This window comes from Diabrotica undecimpunctata, chromosome 3, assembly GCF_040954645.1.
Source record: "Diabrotica undecimpunctata isolate CICGRU chromosome 3, icDiaUnde3, whole genome shotgun sequence".
In the NCBI taxonomy this organism is placed as follows: Eukaryota; Metazoa; Arthropoda; class Insecta; order Coleoptera; family Chrysomelidae; genus Diabrotica; species Diabrotica undecimpunctata.
Window position 1 is genome coordinate 81,010,735 of NC_092805.1, and position 19,416 is coordinate 81,030,150.

Below are 19,416 nucleotides of genomic sequence, written 5' to 3' on the forward strand. Positions count from 1 at the left end.
CTCAAGAGTACTAAGGGGTATTTTTCAGTTTATGTAATGTTTTGTCTTTTACTTTTCTTTTTCTTGAAAATCTTTAGATGCTCATATTTTATAAGTACCTATGTTGACAACATAATCATAATAGCTCAATAAACGTATTTAAATGAGCGGTCAACCAATCAGTACGCATTTATTTAATAAATCATTATAAATTATCATCGATCGATAGATGGTTGACTAAACGTGATGATTAAACTGGAGCAAGAAAACCATAGTTGTAAAAACTAGTTCCATTTACATGAGAAATTAATGTTTATGGGTATGTATGACGCATATTTTGTAAAAAGTGATAAATAGTTTCACTTTCTGCGTTATAACTAGAATTATAAAGTATGGCAGGGATTTTTTCCTTTCTTACAAATTATCGAGTGATAAAAACATAATTATAGCAGAAATATATACTAAATACTCGTACATGTTTTAGAATTATGTAGGTATTTTTATAGTAACATAAATCTTCTCTCAATCTTGTGTCTCATCACGCTTGGTACCAGAGATTCTTGAATCAGTAACAATCATGTAGAAGAGCAAAACTAAGAAGTAAAATCAGCAGTCTAATAAAAATATATAAAGAGACCTAAAAACGAATTAAAATCTAAAAATCCTAGAACTCAATAACAGTCTTAAATATAAAAGCTTTTAACTAAAGTAAAATAAAAGTTAGTAAATGCAGTCTATACATCTAGATATCGATAGAAGGTCTCCACTATACGATTAGACCATCTTTCATCCTCATATCTGATGTCACTACCTTAGAAAAAGAACATCATATCTCAAAAAAAAGTAAAAAATGGACTATGTTAGTGAGCTATATTTTTGTATGAGATAAACGTTATAGTTAGTTTATGCATATAGCCGTCAGATGGTGGTAGAAGTGTCGTTATTGTTAATCGAAAAGTTGGTTCGACATCTGCACAATATTGTCATATTTGAGATAGGTTGTCCTTTCTCAAAAACACAATATAATAAATAATACTTTCTGTGAAGAATAACGCATTATTTTGAGTTGTGTCAGTCTTCTAAAGAATTTGTGGTTATGTTTAAAAATAGTTGTAATATTCTTTTGAGTTATGTCAGTATTTTAGAAAATTATTAGAACTTTTTTAATTTTTACATACAACTATCTACAAATAAGTTCGACTTATGAAGTTCTTAAAAAAATCCAGTTGGAATTATTTCATATTACCTATAAAAGTGTCTCAAGGATTTAGGAATAGATAAAGTTGACTTTTGTCAAAAACAACGATGAGAGTGTATTATGGAAAGTTAAAAAATGAATTTTTGAATGGCAAGTATTTTTTTAACTATAATTTACTACAAAATGGCAGTATTTTTTTTAGTTATTACACTATAGCGTCTTTGTTCTTATTTTTGTGTGAGAAATATACATTTGTAAAAAAACACGTACCTACTGAAAACAATTTCCTTTCAACATCTCGTTATTTCGTTTTATTTCTAATCCACTAATTTTTCTTCTTTAACTTTAGTCATATATTTACAACTACATTGCAACAAAATGTATAGAAACATTTACCTACGTAAAAATCCATAATTTATTTTCAAGTAACTTTAATTAAATATATAAATAAGTCGATAAATAAAAACAAATATGAGGTATTCTTTAGCTGTTTCAAATTATAATTTTCATTGACAGTAGATGTCCAACCTAAATATTTTTCTAAACTGGCTTGTTCTTTAAGATGATTGCTTCTACTTTGCTGATGTCTTTCTTTATTTTTGATAGTTTTTTATTTTCGGTGTATTCAACTGTATTCATTCATTCAAGTCTTTTTATTTTATCTGATACATAAGTATCTATTTTTACTTTTGCCCTTTTTGCTACTTCTGTTTATTTCTCAATATTTTAATGTTCTTCAATATTGTGTTTGTGTGTTTTATTTAAATTTCTAGAATTAGGGATTCAATTGTTATTCAAGTTGTTTATTTATTTTCTTCTGTAAATACGTTTGTGTGTCAAATTCGACATATCCAGTAGTTAGTTCATTGCTTTTCATAATCATCCTTTTAATTTCAAATTCGGCTTTCAAAAAAGACGTGCCCTTACTTTAACCTATGATCACTTTTTATTAAAGAACGGATTCTTTTCATTGCGTACATGTATATTTTTCCTCTATACAGTTATTAGGGTAGTTTTTCTATAACTTATTTTGGTAGAAATGAAATTTCCTATTTTGTCTGCCTCGGTATAATTTTTTAACGAATTTTGCGTTGAAGTGCGTATTATATTATTTATTATTTTTAAGAATGTTTTAGGTTGTAGGGGCGGATAAGTTTCAGCGAGTTTATGTTCTTGTTTAATTTGAAATTCCTTTTATCGCTTGAAAATATTTACATAACGATTCCGAAATTACTATTTTCTTCATTATCCTTATTGTTAGAGAAAGTTGTAGGATAGTAGCATCAGACTATTTTCTCTTTTTCTGCTCATTTCGGCTAATCATATTATGTCTTATTAAACTCGTCTCAGTTCTTCCTTTAGTTCGTGTATTTTTTTATCGGCGTTCATTGACCTGATGTTGCCATTACCATCGGCAATAAATAGTATATAGAAAATCATGGAAACTGAAAGGTAAGCTGGACAGGTGTTAACACAATAAATAAAAGTACTTACACAACATTTCCAAAAAGATAGAAACGCCTGAGGTATATTGATTAGTTTTGCTAGTTCTAAGATAAAACAAAAGTGAACAAATAGTTGATGAGAGACAGCTTATAGATACTGTAGGGAGATAAGAGCTGTCCTGAATCCTGATACATGCATACAAGGAGAAAATAAAAGAAAACCAAATAAATCATAGTATTGTAAAAAAAATACAAGAATCTTAAAATGTGAAAAAATAATTTAAAATTTATTTAAAATCGTTTTCGGACTAAAAACCCATCATCAGTGTTTTGTTACTCAGTGCATGAGTTAAGCGTTAAGCCATTAAATACCTGGGTATAAACCCTTTAGATGGTACGAAATTTAATATGTCTTAAATTTTATTTAAAAATATATTCTGACAAAAGTGACTACCAGAATCTTATAACAGTTAGATCATTGTATAAATAATCTTTGCTTAGGTTGAAAATTTTATTTTAACAGGAAAAAGTCATCGAAAAAATGATTTCCTACATTGGTACATATTTATGTATTTTATAAGATCCGTGTAGAGATAGTTACTTATAAATATTATTTCACCCAAAAAGACGCACACTCTAGTAATTAGGTTTTTTTATTTTTATTTTTATTCAAATGTATAAAAAAAACCATCCTTTTTACGACGTAATGGTTAATGGCATATTGATCATTTCCATTTTTATATCAAGGAAATCCAAATATTGTCATATGACATAATATATATTGATGTACAAAAATTTAATTATCAAGGTGACTGGGACATTACAGCCTTGACCCACCTTATCCACCCTTTTACTTATTGTCAGTGAATCCCTACTATTTATCACTGCCGACAGGACCTTCCTCAATGTTCAGAAATTTTTGTTTTGGTTAAAATTTCACGGTTAATTAGGAATTTGCGATTCGCCGACCTTTTGACACCTGGATAACGCAATACAGTCATCGGCGGCGGGACTATTTATTGCAAAGTCAGGTTTAAAAATAAACACAATAAAAATACGTTACAAGGAAATAATACCGACGTTAAAACATGATAAATAAGTCAAAAGTTTATAAAAATCGTTAACATAACCTACCTTTTGTGGCTCTGAAACAAAGTTATAATCCTCTGATCGGCAAAAAAACTATACACTTTATTAAAATATAATAAATATTTTGCACTAGAACACACACAAAAATAAAAACGCTACTGCTAGCTGGGGTATTTTTAATACAAAAAATGAGAATTTTCTTTATTCCATTTAAGAACTGGATGTATCGATTCAAAATCACCACCGTTGCCAACCATACACAGAAAGGACTACTGGTAAACTGATGGCGGGACGAATCCGTTGCATTTTGCCGGTTGTATACTAATCCGATGTTGCCAACTCTACTGTAATAAAAGGTTTTGCTTTAGTGTGTAATATTACACAATAAATATAAAAGTTTTCAAACAATCTAAAACTATATCATTTTTGTCAGAATATAACATTTTTCTACACATTTTCTTAATATAATTTTAATTACATACGTGGATGCAGAACAATTTTTTTATTTTAATATTTAAAAATATTTGTGAAGTGTTTATGAAGAATTTTATGATGGTTTTTTATGAAGGTGTTGTTATCATTAAAAGACATACTCAAATATTGAGCAATGACGTCAGGAAGATTAGCAGTATCAACTGAGATAGCACCCGAAAAGACCAAATCTAATCCTGCAAGCAGCGGTTCCTTAGTTTTCTTAATAATAAAACTATAACAACTGATATTTCCATTTTTTTCCTGAAAGCCGTCTGTTATAGACCAGTCATACTGCAACCAATTTGATTATTGTACATCTTACATTTGGACAGGATACTCATTCGAGAATTCTGGGACCATTTACCAGTCTTGAAGAGGTCTAGTTTCTAGTTGATGTGGACCATATATGTTTGTGAAGTCATTTAGTAGTCTCCAAAAAGTGTTTGCTGCATAATATCTAATACCTCCCAGCCTTGCAAAATATGGTTGAGTGTTTGAGGTTTTACTATTTTGGTTGGGAATACGGCACAATTTAACTTTAAAATTAAGTTTATTTGACCTTTCGATTTCTACTTCGGAAATCGTTCTCAAAATACAAAATATGAATAAATTAAACAAGTTTTGTTTTTGTTGCTTGGTAAAAAATTCTTCAGGTTTTATGCCACAAGTCTGTAGCATCTGTCTCCATAAAACAGCATCTTTATATACAGGGGTCATCTCACTGATGCATGTATAATAAGGAAGCCTGTTATGATTCTGAGCTGATTCCTGCTTTTTTTGCAGTACTTCAAGCATATTAGAAACGATTTCAATTAGTCCATTAGAAAAGTTACATAGGCAACAGTATGCCTATTCGTATGTATAATGTTTTATTCTATAAACCATGTTTCTATTTGGTGTTATTTCTATCGATCTTATTCTAGCATGATTTGTCACTGATGTTGACCGTTCGTTTTTTATTATTTCTATCTGTTTTACAGTTTGGTTTAATTCTATATTTGCATAAATTAGAAAGAACTAAAAGTTATCTTAAACATCTACTGGAAATAAACAGTAAAAACAAACATGAAAAACAAAATAATTGACTCAATTAAATTATTTTAAGAGGTCTACGCTAGAATTGGTTGATTTGAAAATGTATTAATCATTTACGATATGCGAATGACATTGATAGGTAGTGACTAAGTACTACAAATTCTGTTGAGAATAGTAATAATTCAGACTGAAACTTAAAACAATGAAAATAAAGACCAGAGTTAGAAAGACCATTTAGTTTTTCCGCATTAAATTCCTGAATTTTCTTACAGGTTATGTTACAAATTGATAAATAATAATACTTAAAATACTGAAAAAGTGAAATAACCTATCTATAGTCCATTCGCTCACCTCGGGAATATTTTGACAGATTCATTGTAGGAAACATACCTACAATACACAAATTCTTCAAACAAGCAGACTTCTTTCATTGAAAAAAAACAATGATGGGAGTGTATATTGATTAATTTTCATTAAAAATTTCCATTTGTTAATAGTAATCTATAAACGACTATCAAATTTCAAAAATATATTTTTGCTTTAATTGATGCATTTTTATATTTGTTGTTTAAATATTGGCTATGAGCAGGTATGCTTGGTTGTATAGTAATTTCCGGCCACTGCCAGTGGGTCAAAATTTAACCAACATAGAAAAAAAAAATTACGAAATTAAGAAAAAGCGGGTGATCGTCCACAAATTTCCTGGTAGGCGTCAAACCCTTGTAACGACCCGTCGAATTGGTTTACAGGATTTTAATGGTTGGTTGTTGATTCTTAATTTTGCCTCTTGTGGAGTGTATACTCGAACTCTATTGTCGGGACTACTTGTACGATATGAGCTATATATTATCTAACCTAACATAATTAGCACATATTTCTACACAAATTTTAGCATCGATTGTATTTCCGTACCTTGTCCTTTTATGAATAATTAATACATTTTTTAAATATTTTGCATATTTTGCATCAGGTTATTTTCTTTTATCCTTGTTTATTCTAAAAAATTGAATTTACCGTTACCGTTAATGTCATTCTTTCAATTCAAGTGAAGAATTTTAACTTTATTTTTAACTGCAGTCCCTAAATTTCTCATTTTAAATTTTAATTTATGTGAAGGTTTTTTTTTACAAAATTTTAAATAAAACATAACAAACCATGAAAACACTAATTTAATCAAAAATGCAGATGCTTTCTGACACTTAACACACCTTTTCGATGCGTGCTACAGAGATGCAAACTCCCTGGTCCCAGGCGAATACTTAATCAAGAAGACCAAAAGCGATTCCGATAATGCCGCTTATGCAGTAATAATATATTTATGAAATGAAAAAGACAGTCAAGATTTGATTTCACGTACAAAGCGTCTATTTATCTGTTTATACGTATTTCGCCTTAATAAGGCTCATCAGAACAGGTATTCATAGGCCTCAACGTGAAAAATAAATCTTTCCTGTCTTTAAGAAGCAACACTAAAATGGCTTCGAAACGGACGCAATAGCGACATCTGATAATCAATCCGTAAAATAGTTTCGAAACACAATTCAGATTTCTGCCTTAATCTGAGCCTTCTAAAAATTGCAAGGCAAAGCAGACGTTGATGAAGATGTTAATAGAGACATAATATATTTATATTTACAAGATAATACAACAAACAGAACATAAACTGCCAATATATTGTAGAAATTAAAATAAGTGTAAAATACAAGTTTCAAATCTCTGAATAAAGACGACAGTTATGTCATTTAAAGTCAAAAATATCGTTCGTTCGAAAATACTCATTGAGAAAAGAAAAGTTAAAGGCTGCACAAGGAGAGATCTAATAGAATTGAAAACATACGTAATGAACTAAATATATACGCTATAAACGACAAGATAGGCGATTGTATAAATAAATGGATACAACTTGTTTACAGGGTGGAAAACGAAATACTGGAATACTAAAACAAGAATTACTTAATTGCTATTCAACAGGCAAAAGAAATATAGAAAATATCAGAGTAGAAGAATGTTAAAAGAATAAATAGTTGGATTAACATAATAAAGCGATGGTGTCTCTCGTGGACACACAGTAGTGGGCCAAACAAAGAAATCGTATAGCAATGACATACTTTGAGAAAGATAAGATGTGATGGAAAAGATAGAAATTTCCGAAAAGTCGAAGATGGAAGTAATAGTAAGATACATACAGTGTATTGATTCGTAAATGCTTGAAATATGTTATGACTTGTAATCCTTGTTTCACGAAACTTAAAGTCGTAATAACCTGTCAAAATCTTTACAAAAACACACGTTCACCAAGAATAGACACTTTTGTGAAACTAGTTTTTTGTCACGTCTACAGGGTAATCTTAATTGCCTGATTGTTTGATCAAAATTTCGCGGGAGGCACAAAATTATTCGAGTGTCATGTACAGTTAAACTTAGTAAAGCTTGACGTTCACACTGAAATTGTTGGTGCGGTTAATGTCAAAATTTTTTTAGCCATTTAATTCATAATAATTCATTTTTTTGTTTCTTGTTTAAATAATTTACATTATGTAATTTTAATAATTTGAAGAATTTCATCTTAGCAGTGATATTAGTTTAATGTAAATATTTTATTGTTAGATATCACAAATAATAATTAAAATATTTTAAAATTTTATTGACTTCTTCATAATCTTGGTTTTCATATGAACCGGCAACACTGCCGTACATAAAATATAAACCAAGAACACAGTGACCGGGCAAGTAGGGAAGTGGGGTTCGTTCGTCGGTCCGGATTGGAGCCCGGAACAAGGGTCTACGTCACCGCGTCACGACGAAGATCCGGCGCGACGCGCCGTTCGCTCCGGCTTCTTCTTCTCTTTGGTCGATCCGAGGACTCAAGGACAGCGCTGTGATCGGGAATAAGGATCAGGGGGAAACTTGTATTCGAGGAACGTGCCGAGAAAAATTTATGCGGTCGAAGAGGAAAACTCATTTTTAACAACGTCGTTTCAAAATTTTCTTACATAATTTATGTAACAGAAAACTTAATACATTTATCAGACAGACTTTCTTTTGTTACTCAAAAATTATCAATTAACGTTTCTTCTTTACATTTACGTCTTCGTCATCTGTCCTCTTTTTCTTATGCTTCATATTTTGTTATTATTATTTTACAGCAATCCTGTGTTAATTATTTTTTCAGTTAAAGTTTTGGATTTCGATTAGATTAAAAAAAATTGCAAAAACATAATTCACATGATTATCTTAGATCAGCCAACTGATAACTGACTAATAGACTAACAGAAAAGCACTTGATGGAGAAACGGAATTGTTTGTTAAACAAATTCAGCAAACTGCATGTAATATCTCATGAACTGAACCATAGAACTTAAGTTAATAATTACCCTAAATAATATTAGAAAACTAATCGTGGAGAAAAGAAAACTTAGAAGGATCTGGTGATTCAGATGTCCATCTGAAAAAAAACTAATCAAAATAATCCTACTTAATACTTTAAAAGAGAAATTAGACAAAACAAAAACGAAGTAAATAAATAAACTTTATATAAAAGTTAGACAAAAGACAATCTACGGAAGGCTAATAAATTTACTGAATATTTCGAAAAAACATTCCAGTCAGATGAATTGATAACACATTTGACTGGGGATATGGCATAAAATGATAGAACAAATGCAGCTCTACAAAACCATGCAGACAGCGGGATACTGCTCTCAACATCCAGATGCGTAAGAAAATTTTTGGGAGATACTCCGGCGTACCAGGTCACCTAGAAATAGTACTTATTATTCTTTCTACTAATGGTGTTATCCCAAAAAAACTCCTAGAATATATAAAACAGCTGGATCTCAGTGAACATCTTTATATACCAATATTATTTATATACCAATATAAGACCGTGTACGAATACGGATAGGCAAACCGACCTAATAACGGCCCAGTTAAGAGATATTTGACTTTAGACGTAAATATTAAGGAAACGAAACGAAAAATAATAGAGAACATGGATTTAAAGTGTATTTGATAGCTTTATGTTTTCTTTATCAAAATAATTAATAAAAAACTGAATTTTCACTAAAATGCAAAAAACTTTAATTCCGGCATAATGGTGATTTAATTCTGGCCTGTATATCAAAAGAATTATCTTTTATTTGTGTTTTAAAGTATACACAAAATTTTTTGTAAACATAAAAAAAAACATCAAAAAATTCTTTCATAAGTTCCTTAGCAATAGTCTTTTTTTTATTTATTGCATAAGAGCAAAGAGCTATGAAGGACCTACAAATTATTTATCTCATTTACAGAAAAAAGATCCCTTTTATTAATGTACTGGGGCGGTGCAATTAAATAAACAATTTCCTCTGGATCATATCAAATAATATAATCTGTCTCTGGCTATCTTTATTGATATCCTATTTTTTCCATAGCTTTGATTTTGAATTTATCTTCTGTAATTTCTTCTACTACTCTCTACCAGAACCAACATTTTTGTTTAATATTTAATTTTTTTTTATTTGCTCCACCTTCTCTCCTCTTTGTTTTTCTTCATTCTCAATGTTTAGGTTTAATTTGACAGTATGCGAAATTTTAAGCTTTTCTGTTTTCTTGGCATCAAATTCTGAATTTTTCTTCCTGATTTTAGGTACTTTTTCTTTTTCTTCAAGCTTATGTTTTTTCCTTGTTTCCTTTTCATTTTTTTCAGCTTACACTCTTCGCTGGTACTCCATAAAATCATCGGCAATCGTTACTGCAGGTGTTTTATTTTATAGCCTTTCTTTTGAACGTTTGATATATTTTTCTGGGGAAATAAAATGCATTTTTAAATGGCGTTGAAAATTTTGGAAGAGTGACAAAATATGATTCAGCAGAATTTATGGGAGATTGATTTTCAAAATAGGTTCAGAAATCATGAACTATTTTGCGCCATGTAGCTTTGACAGGTCGAAATATAGCAACATCAAGCGGCTGCATAATATGTATGGAATTTGGAATCAGTGCTACCAAAAAATCCCATTTTAACGACAAGACTTGCTCAATGCCAGAGATATATGGCTAACATGTTTATCCAAAAATAACACGACAGGTCGCTTAATGATATTTTCGTTTAAATATTTATTAAAATAGTTTACGACATACTCATAAAACGTTTCTGTATTCATCCATTTACTTTTATTGTATTCGATACCCCAACCTATTGGCATAGTTGGAACTAAATGTTTTGGTAGCTTTGTATAGGGAAACAAAACCATTGGTGGTGGGATATCTCCACTAGCGGATATTGTTGCTAAATACGGTCAGACATTTTTTTTCGTCGTTAGCAGTTCTGTTATATATAGTTTTAGACCCTCTTATAACTAACACTTGTTTGTCCTGTGGAGCCATGAAAAAGCTGTCTCATCGCAGTTGAATATTCGGCTTGGATCTTTAAATACATCGGCGATGCCTTTTTGACTGAAATAATCAAATACTTTCTTGAACCAATTTCTTATCCTTTCCTCTGTAACGAAGGAACGGCTAGCTGTCAGATTTTGCGATATACGAGGTCTATCTTCCGGATCCAGTAGCGAATCCAGTTGTGAACATCTTTTTTCTTTGCATTGGCTTAGGCTTTTTAGTTCTGACTATGATTCTAAAAAAAAAATTAAATGTGAATAATTGAGTCTTTTTTTGTAGATACCATGCGAAATATAATAACATCTAATACCGCCCATAATAAAATAAAATAATTTTAATGTTTTTTTTTGTAATTAATTAATTGTCAGACTATATATTTTAACTTGAGTAAATTACAAGAAAAAAAATTTTTTTTTGGAAACAAATTTGAGATCTTTTCAATTGCCTACCATTAGAAATAACTACCTTACTTTCATAGTTGTAAACTACCTTTTTAGCTTCTATAGAAAAAAAAGTATGGGACGGAATTTGATAGTACGTTTTTGTTAATATTTTTTTAAACGAATATATTACTTTTTTTAAATAATTTTTGATATTAAAGAACAAAAAGTTGAATTGAAAAAAACCACCAATACTCGTAATTACGGCTCATTGAGCCGGAATTAGATTAGCACTACAATTGTGCCCTAATACCGGCCTAATCTATTTTTGTAAATTATACTTTATTTTGGCTTAAAAACTAAAGTATTTTATATGCAATACAACTATTAACCATTTCTAATGAACAAACTACTGCATGTAGGTGAAAAAATATTTTCTGTAATAATTTGCAAGCAAATATTGTAACCAATGAATTTCTCGATGCTTACCTGAAATATTAAGCTTGACGACCGCTCTCGAACTGATTGCGTCGCTTGATTAAATCGAACTGACTAAAACAAAAGCTAGAACATGTCACTCCACCATTTATACATAAAATAACCTAATACATTTTTCGCTAGGATACATACGGGCCGTAGTATTAAGTTTAACTAATTTAAACGAATTTACAAAAGAATTTAAATTTTTTGAGTAGGCCGGATTTACATAACAAATTTGTATAGGCCGTTAATAGGTAGTTTTACCTTACGACCATTTTTTTGAGATACCAGGTCACCATACACACCAGGTCACCTAAGACACGATCTTCCTATCCCTATCTCGAAAAAGTGAATTTTACCCATTTCTTTTCCATGGAAGCCGTCTGTTGTAAGCCGGTCGTACTTCAGCCAGTTGGCTTATTGTACAGGTCTTATATAGGTCTAGAAGATGGGTACCATATGTTTTTTGAGTCACTTGGTAATCTCTGAAAAGTGTTTTTGCTGCCTGCGATGCAATGACTCGCAGTCATACAAGATCAGGGGCGGATACAAGGATGGGGAGGTCTTGGGGGTCATGACCTCCCCCAAACAAAATTAAATATCAATTAAATAATCCTAAAAAAAATCATTTAAAACGCATTAACTGTATAAGCAGGAAGTCAAGAGTTAAAATGATTCACTCATTTATTCTAGGGGTAAGTGTAGAATTATGCGGAAGCCTTTTTACATTGCTCTTTAAAAAAATAAACAATTCTGAATACCTCGACCATAGTATAAAAAAGAAATGTGCCTCGACTAACGCTACCCCGACTTCTGAGTTACGCGATTTTCAAACTTTGTCAATTCGTCATTTGAATGCCAGAGAATCGTTCGATTATCGATGAGATAGAATTACCGCCCACACATTATTGCTCATTCAATGTAGATGACATGACTTTTCGCACGAAATCAGCACATTTTATTTCTTATCTTCAGTTTTGTCTACGAATTGGTTGTTTATAATTTGAATATGTATTATAATTGTTGAGACTGTGTGCTACAGTTTATAATTTATCTATAATAAATATCAAAGTGAAGTGTTATTACGTTAGTGTTAGTGAATACAAATAAAGGAACTGGGGGCTGCTGTCCAAGGTATTTATGAAACTCGTTGGGTTGAAAGGCATGACGGTCATCTTCAGTTCCAGGGCGAAAATATACAACACTCTTGAAACAATTTCTATGTGGAAGGACAGTAAAATGTCAGCTGATGCATTTTCATTAATGCAAACTATTAGGAGCCCAGAATTTCTCATTTCAGTAGTTTGTCTTAGTGATGTTTAGGTACAACTGTATCACTTAGTCATCTTCTTTAGTCACCAAAATTAGATTTGAAGAAGGCTATTGAGGCCATAGAGGACACTAAATGCATTCTTCAAAATAAAAGATCAAATGCTGAATCTGTTTTTGGCAAACTTAACTATGAAATAAAAGAAATAGCTGAACAAACAAACCTGTCGTCAAAACCAACCTGCTAACTCTTGCGAAGAATATTTCCGAATATCTATTTATTTACCCCTTTTACACAATATCTTAACTGATTTAGAAGAACGACTTTCACCGAAAGTTATGAACCTATTTAATCTTCGAATTGTTTTACCTAAAGAAACACACCAGAAGATAAAGTTGCATTAAAAAAAATTGTTGACCCCTTCCAGGATATTATTTTACCATCTAATTACAGTAGAGACAAAAGAAGAAGAGACGAAATGTAAGTTGGAAACACGGCCGAAATTTGAAGGAAGTGGAGGTTCTGTTCATGTGAAAGTCCCAACTTTCGACGGAAAATCATCATGGAACAACTACATGAAACAGTTCGAATCAGCCGCAAGAGCGAATGGATGGTCTGAAAAAGAAAAGGCTGTAAACCTGACTATCGCTCTTCGAGGAGATGCCTTAGATGTGCTTCAGACCATAGCCGTAGAGGATACGAATGATTTCGAACAACTTAAGAAGTGGTTAAATATGCGATATGGCCACGAACATTTGGAGCATGCATATCAGTCTTGCAGCTTAAAAATCGAAGACAAAAGAAAGATGAGGCTCTTCAAGAATATGAGGTAAATATTGCCAGATTAGTACGATATGCTTATCCAACAGCTCCCGAAGACATGATGGAAAAATTGGCCTTTCAAACGTTTATTGATGGTCTTCGTGATCATGAAATGCAGAGAACACTGCGACTAGCTCGTCACAAGACGCTGGTTGGTGTCTTATCCGCCGCCCTCGAATACGAGTCAACTACGCAGGCCTCTGGTGGTTACAGTAAAGTTAGGACTGTAAAAGAGGAAGGAGATGAAGATAAACTTGACCAGCTCGTTAATATGATGAAAAGTATGATATAGAAGAAAACGAAGACCATAAGATGCTGGAATTGTGGCGAAATAGGACACGTACGAAGTTCATGTAAGCACCCTAGGTACGACGCAAATCAAGAAACTCACCATCAGGAAAACTAGAACGGGTCGGCCTTAGGGGGCCAGCTTCGACCCGGAACTTTTCCAAAGACCATCTCATACTAATAGCTTCTTTGAAATGTCGTGAAGATAGTGTATATGTAGATGGAGAAATAAATGGTAAAAAACATACGTTGTTGGTGGATACCGGAGCGACCAGAACCATTATACGCCCGACAGTTATAAACAGCCGTAAGAAACTGTTACCAACGAGGTTGCGACTTCGGACCGCTACGGGTGAAAATGCCAACATTCATGGAGAAATCCAGGTACAATTAGGAATTGGAGCAGAAAAGTTCGTCATAGTTGCTGACATCGAAGAGGATGTTATATTAGGAATGGACGTAATGAATATGCATGAATTCCAATTGGATTTTAAGAATAAGGTAATCAAAGTTTGCAACGAGGAGGTATTTCTTCATCCACATGATGACAACACTGTGCAAGCAGCCATTAAAGAAGATACAGTCGTGCCTGCGAGAAGCAAAACGATCATAGTAGCGCGGCTACAGGGAATTGTGGACGAAGGCACACCTGTTATGATGGAGCCTTAGAACCATGCCGACGAGTTGGCCGTGGAATCATAATTGGAAAGGAATTGGTGACTTCGGTTAAAGAAATTTCTGTGAGACTTATCAATGTCAATGACTACCCAGTGACCATCAAGAAAGAGACAAAAGTAGGAACTTGTGTACCTGTGATATCCATAATCCGTCAGGCGACAACATCTGATAACTCCAACGACAAATTCGACCAAATGGTTGCAGTTGCGGGACAGTCTCTAAATCAGATGGAGAAAAGGAAATTAAGGGAATTTCTTCGGCAGTATCGTGATATTTTCGTACCGAAAGGAGGAAAGACGGGAAGAACTACCGTTGTTAAGCATAAAATTGATACTGGTAATGCTAAGCCAATTCGTAAAATAGCTCGACGATTACCACAGGCGAAAAGAGAGGAAGCTGAAACGATTGTTCAGGAAATGAAGAAAGACGGGGTGGTGATAGAACCTTCTACGAGCCCATGGGTCTCTCCGGTGGTCCTGGTTAAGAAGAAAGACGGAACGACGAGGTTCTGTGTGGATTATCGTTTGCTGAACAACGTTACCAAGAAAGATAGTTATCCTCTGCCTCGGATCGACGACACGTTGGATACATTGGCTGGAAGTAAATTGTTTTCTACTTTGGATCTGAAGTCTGGATACTGGCAAGTAGAAATGGACACAGTAGATAAGGAAAAGACAGCCTTCACCACAGGATCTGGATTGTGGCAATTTAACGTTATGCCATTTAGACTGTAATGCTCCTGCGACATTTAAGAGACTTATGGAAAATGTGTTGAGAGGGTTATCTTGGAAAACATGCCTGGTTTACCTGGATGACATAATCGTCTTGGGGGAGACGTTGAAGACCATCTGAAGAATTTAGAAAACGTTTTTAATCGACTTAAAGCTGCCCAATTGATGTTAAACCCCAAGAAGTGCCAGCTATTTCAAGGTAACGTCAATTATCTGGGTCATATAGTCAGTAAAGAAGGAGTGGCCGTGGATAAGGGAAAAATCGATTCCATTAAGGAATGGCCAGAACCTACTGACAAACATCAAGTGAGAAGTTTTCTTGGACTATGTACTTACTACCGGGGGTTTATTAACCCTTAATATCCTGAATTATTATATTTTTGAAAAATGATATATTTTATGGTAATTTATTGTTCGTATGAGTCCTCTAGTTGAGTTTCTGAGCTTATTTTCAAAAAAAAAAGTTACAAGCTGTGACATATATGTCACTCTAGGACATAGAGGGAGCAAAATAAGAAAACACGCGAAAGCTTTATTAAATTGTATATTTAAACAAAAAATATGTTTTACATAGGTATGTATAGAGAATTATTTTCTATGAAACTGCTCATTACAATCAATGCACAACCCCAAATCACACTTTCTACACATGGTTCTAACAACAGAAGTGCAATTTTCAAATGCGCACCGTCGTCTTTTCTTGTTTGGAATATCTTTCCACTTTCCATCCTTTATTCTTTGGGTTTATGCTATTATTTTCTGCTCAATGTACAAATTGCATAATGTACTCGAATCGATTACGCCTCATTGCATTTTTAACAAAACGATGCTCCATGTCTGGTTTTGATTCCCAGTAATATCTCTTTCTTGGTTTTGGATCGTATCCACTAAAAATCAAAATGCCAATAAAGCATTTCAGTTCTTTAAGTGAGATATGTGGGTCGGCAGCATTTTTGAAAAGAACATAGACTCTAAGTATTGGAATAACGGGCCATCCCAGAATAACTCGAACGATTCAACAAGTGTTAAATTCTCATAATCAGAAAAATTTGGTGTTGGAAAAGTATTCAGACGATTTTGAAAATCACCTCCTTTTAACCAAGAATATGAACATTTTGATGGCTCATCTCTAGGTGCGCTGGTTTCAGTGGCGCCAATTCTATCATTATTTAAAAGTTTTACCTCGGCTTGGACACGAAGTTTTCTCCCTGGCAAATGGTGAAGATCTCCATCATCAATTTCATCTCCAGATTCTTTGTCTGTGAGGACGTTTACTTCTGGAGGTTCTGTGTAGATGGCATCTAAATCTAACTCTACATCACCGTAAGCTATTTGAAGTGCTTCTTCAAGGGTAAAACCGCGCCTAAAATGGAAAAAAACCCTTAAATGCCAAATAAGAAATACATTCCCATAAAGACGTTTATGTATTACATAAAAACAAAATAGTTTCTTAAAATTCTCTGTTGGTAAATTCCCAGATGGCAATAATCGTTCCTCAAATCGCCGAAAATATCGTAATATTTATTATATTATAAACATAATGTGATGACACAGCGACCGTGAAATTGATACCTGATACATGATATCTGGTCAATGATCATCGTTATCCAACTGGCAGTTAACAATGATATAAACATCTTAGTAAATAATTCACTGGGAATGAAATCACGTCTTATGTTTATTTTTTCTGAAATACGGGTAGTACATTATCCTAGCGTTGCATATATGTAATACTGAACTTTGGGGCTACCCAGAACTAAGTGGTAGTGAAATATTTAAATAAAATTTGAAAGATGTACGTTATTTATGTACCTTTATGTAAAGCTTAACTTATTTTTTGAGCTAAAACATTGCAAGATAAAAAAATAAATGTACATACTTACTCTAGATTGATGTCCATTTTTTCTAAATATTTATCGACAGCTTATTTTAAATGTTAGGCACAAAATTTTCGCACACTATGTCTGCAAACTAGTAAACATACATTAGAGGAACTGTCAAATTGCACAATACTTACACCATCTATGCGATCCTATCACAAGTTTCCTTACAGGGCGCTGTTTAAATTACACAATAATGCGTAACTTTAAATTTCGGAGAACGATTTCCGAAGTGGAAATTGAAACGTCAATAAATGTATTTTAACCTTTAATTGTGGCTTATTCCCATTTAAATATTAATTAAACTTGTAAGTGTTATAAGTGGAGAACCTTTGATAATAAATAAAAACAATAAATTAGATTAATAATAACATAACAGTATTTTTAATCACTGAACTTTTATTTACCACTCGTTGCCGGCTGTTGCTGGCAATTCGTGAGAAAAATTTCAATACCGAGTAAAAAATATTTCAATGACTTGTAGCCGAATATGCCTAATTATAGAAATAACTATTCTTAAATTATATTATGTTTTTTGTTGATTAAATTAATTTAAATAAAATGATTACACTTCTTCTTAAGGTCCCTTCTTCATTACGGAAGGATGGCTATAACTACGGCAAATTGCTCTCTATCTTGAGCTGTTCTTAGTATCGAATGTGTGTCCATACCTGTCCAGTCTGTTACATTCTTCAGCCAGGAGCATTTTCTTCTTCCTTGCTTCCTTGACCTCTTTTTCCTTCTACTTCCCCTCCCATTATGAGTCGTAGAAAATTATATTTTTCTCCTCTGTAAATATGCGCTAGAATCCTAGATAACTCGTTTTTCTGTTGTTTACAATATTTAGGAGTTTTCCCTCTGTCCTCATTCTTCTCAGGACATTGTTGGTCACGTGCTCTGTCTACAAAATCTTCAGCCTCTTTCCACTCCATATAGTTATAAGGAATAAATTAATGTTTTTACAAATTGATATCGGATATCCAAAGATAGAGTTTATTAGGAACGTTTAATACATTAATTAATGTTTACACGTACATTGAGTTGCGTTTAAATTACTTAACTTTGGTTTATACTTATTTATCTATGGTTTGTTTTTAATTTTGTAGCCATGGGATAGGTGGGTTTAAATTAACTGTCTTTAAAATACCTAATTTAAATAATTGACTGTACTTGTTTTTTCAGTATTTATATTTTAATAACTTTCCTTTGGTTTAATAGTCTTGTACACATGATTTTCCTGTCAGAGAGTATATCGTTTCAAATAATTATTGAGAAAATGGTTCCCTTACATGAGGCACAAATCATATCAATCGTAAAGGTGCAAAAATCTAAATACTATATCACAATTACTCTCAAGACCCCCTCCCCCCAAGACAAAAAAAATTCTGGGGATCAGCCACTGAAAGGGTGCAAAAATATAAATCCTATATCAAAATCACCCTCAAGACCCATGACCCCCCCCGACAAAAATTTCTGGATCCGCCACTGTGCAAGATATGACTGTTTCAGATTATGACTCTGAGCTGACTCCTGCTTGTTTTCCGCATTACTTCAACCCTATTAGCACACACCCGTCCAATATACTTTTTGCCATATGTCTGATCGGGTATGTTTTCTAAGTGAAACTTATGTTGCTCTCGTATCCAGGCTTTTTCCAGTCGTGGACAATACTTTTAGCTCTGGACCCAAGTATTTTGTACCTGATAATCTCGTGGAAAGTGCATTATTTATTTCATTGCCTTCTATTCTCCGGTAACCTGGAACCCACACCAGTGTGACACTGTTATGTTCCGCCGTTTTTCATCGTTTCAGTCTCACCTAACCTTTTTTTTTTTTTGGACTGAAGTGGAAAGATTTGTAAAATCGACTAGGGAAGGTGTCCCTAGTACTGTTGGATTCAACCAAAAAAAAAGGACCAGAGACATACGCCGACGGCACGATGTCAAACTATGTGACAGAGGGCCCCCTTCGGACATCCCTGCCAGGTCGCCTACCAACTAAAACCACCCCCACTTAGACCCGTGAGTCCCTGGACGAGTTCATTAGCGAACGAAACATGGGGATACCACGCGCAGACTGGGTTAAAGGTGCCCTTAGGGCTATTTATTTTAGTTACAGCACTTACCTAAACTAAAAGCAGTAAGCGTGTAGGAAGGAGACCTAGTTCCCAAGCGGAGAAACTTGTGAGCTTAAAAAAGGGGGGTTACCGTAAAGGGTAACATTTGGTACATTTTTGTACAGAAAAGAAAAAGAAAGAAATAAAAAAATAATGTTTATGTTTTTTT

At 32.9% G+C, this 19,416-nt stretch overlaps 2 protein-coding genes across 2 annotated transcripts in view; one reads left to right on the forward strand and one right to left on the reverse strand.

The window, feature by feature from the left end:
* LOC140436953 (protein unzipped-like) overlaps nucleotides 1-4,003 on the reverse strand; it is a 116,173-nt gene extending 112,170 nt beyond the window's left edge. Inside the window, exon 1 of the mRNA XM_072526135.1 lies at nucleotides 3,757-4,003. The gene's annotated coding sequence lies outside the window, so the exon portion shown is untranslated. The remainder of the gene's footprint in view (nucleotides 1-3,756) is intronic.
* Nucleotides 1-19,416, forward strand: part of Miga (mitoguardin) — a 233,666-nt gene that overhangs the window by 115,959 nt on the left and 98,291 nt on the right. The gene's annotated exons all lie outside the window — the stretch shown is intronic.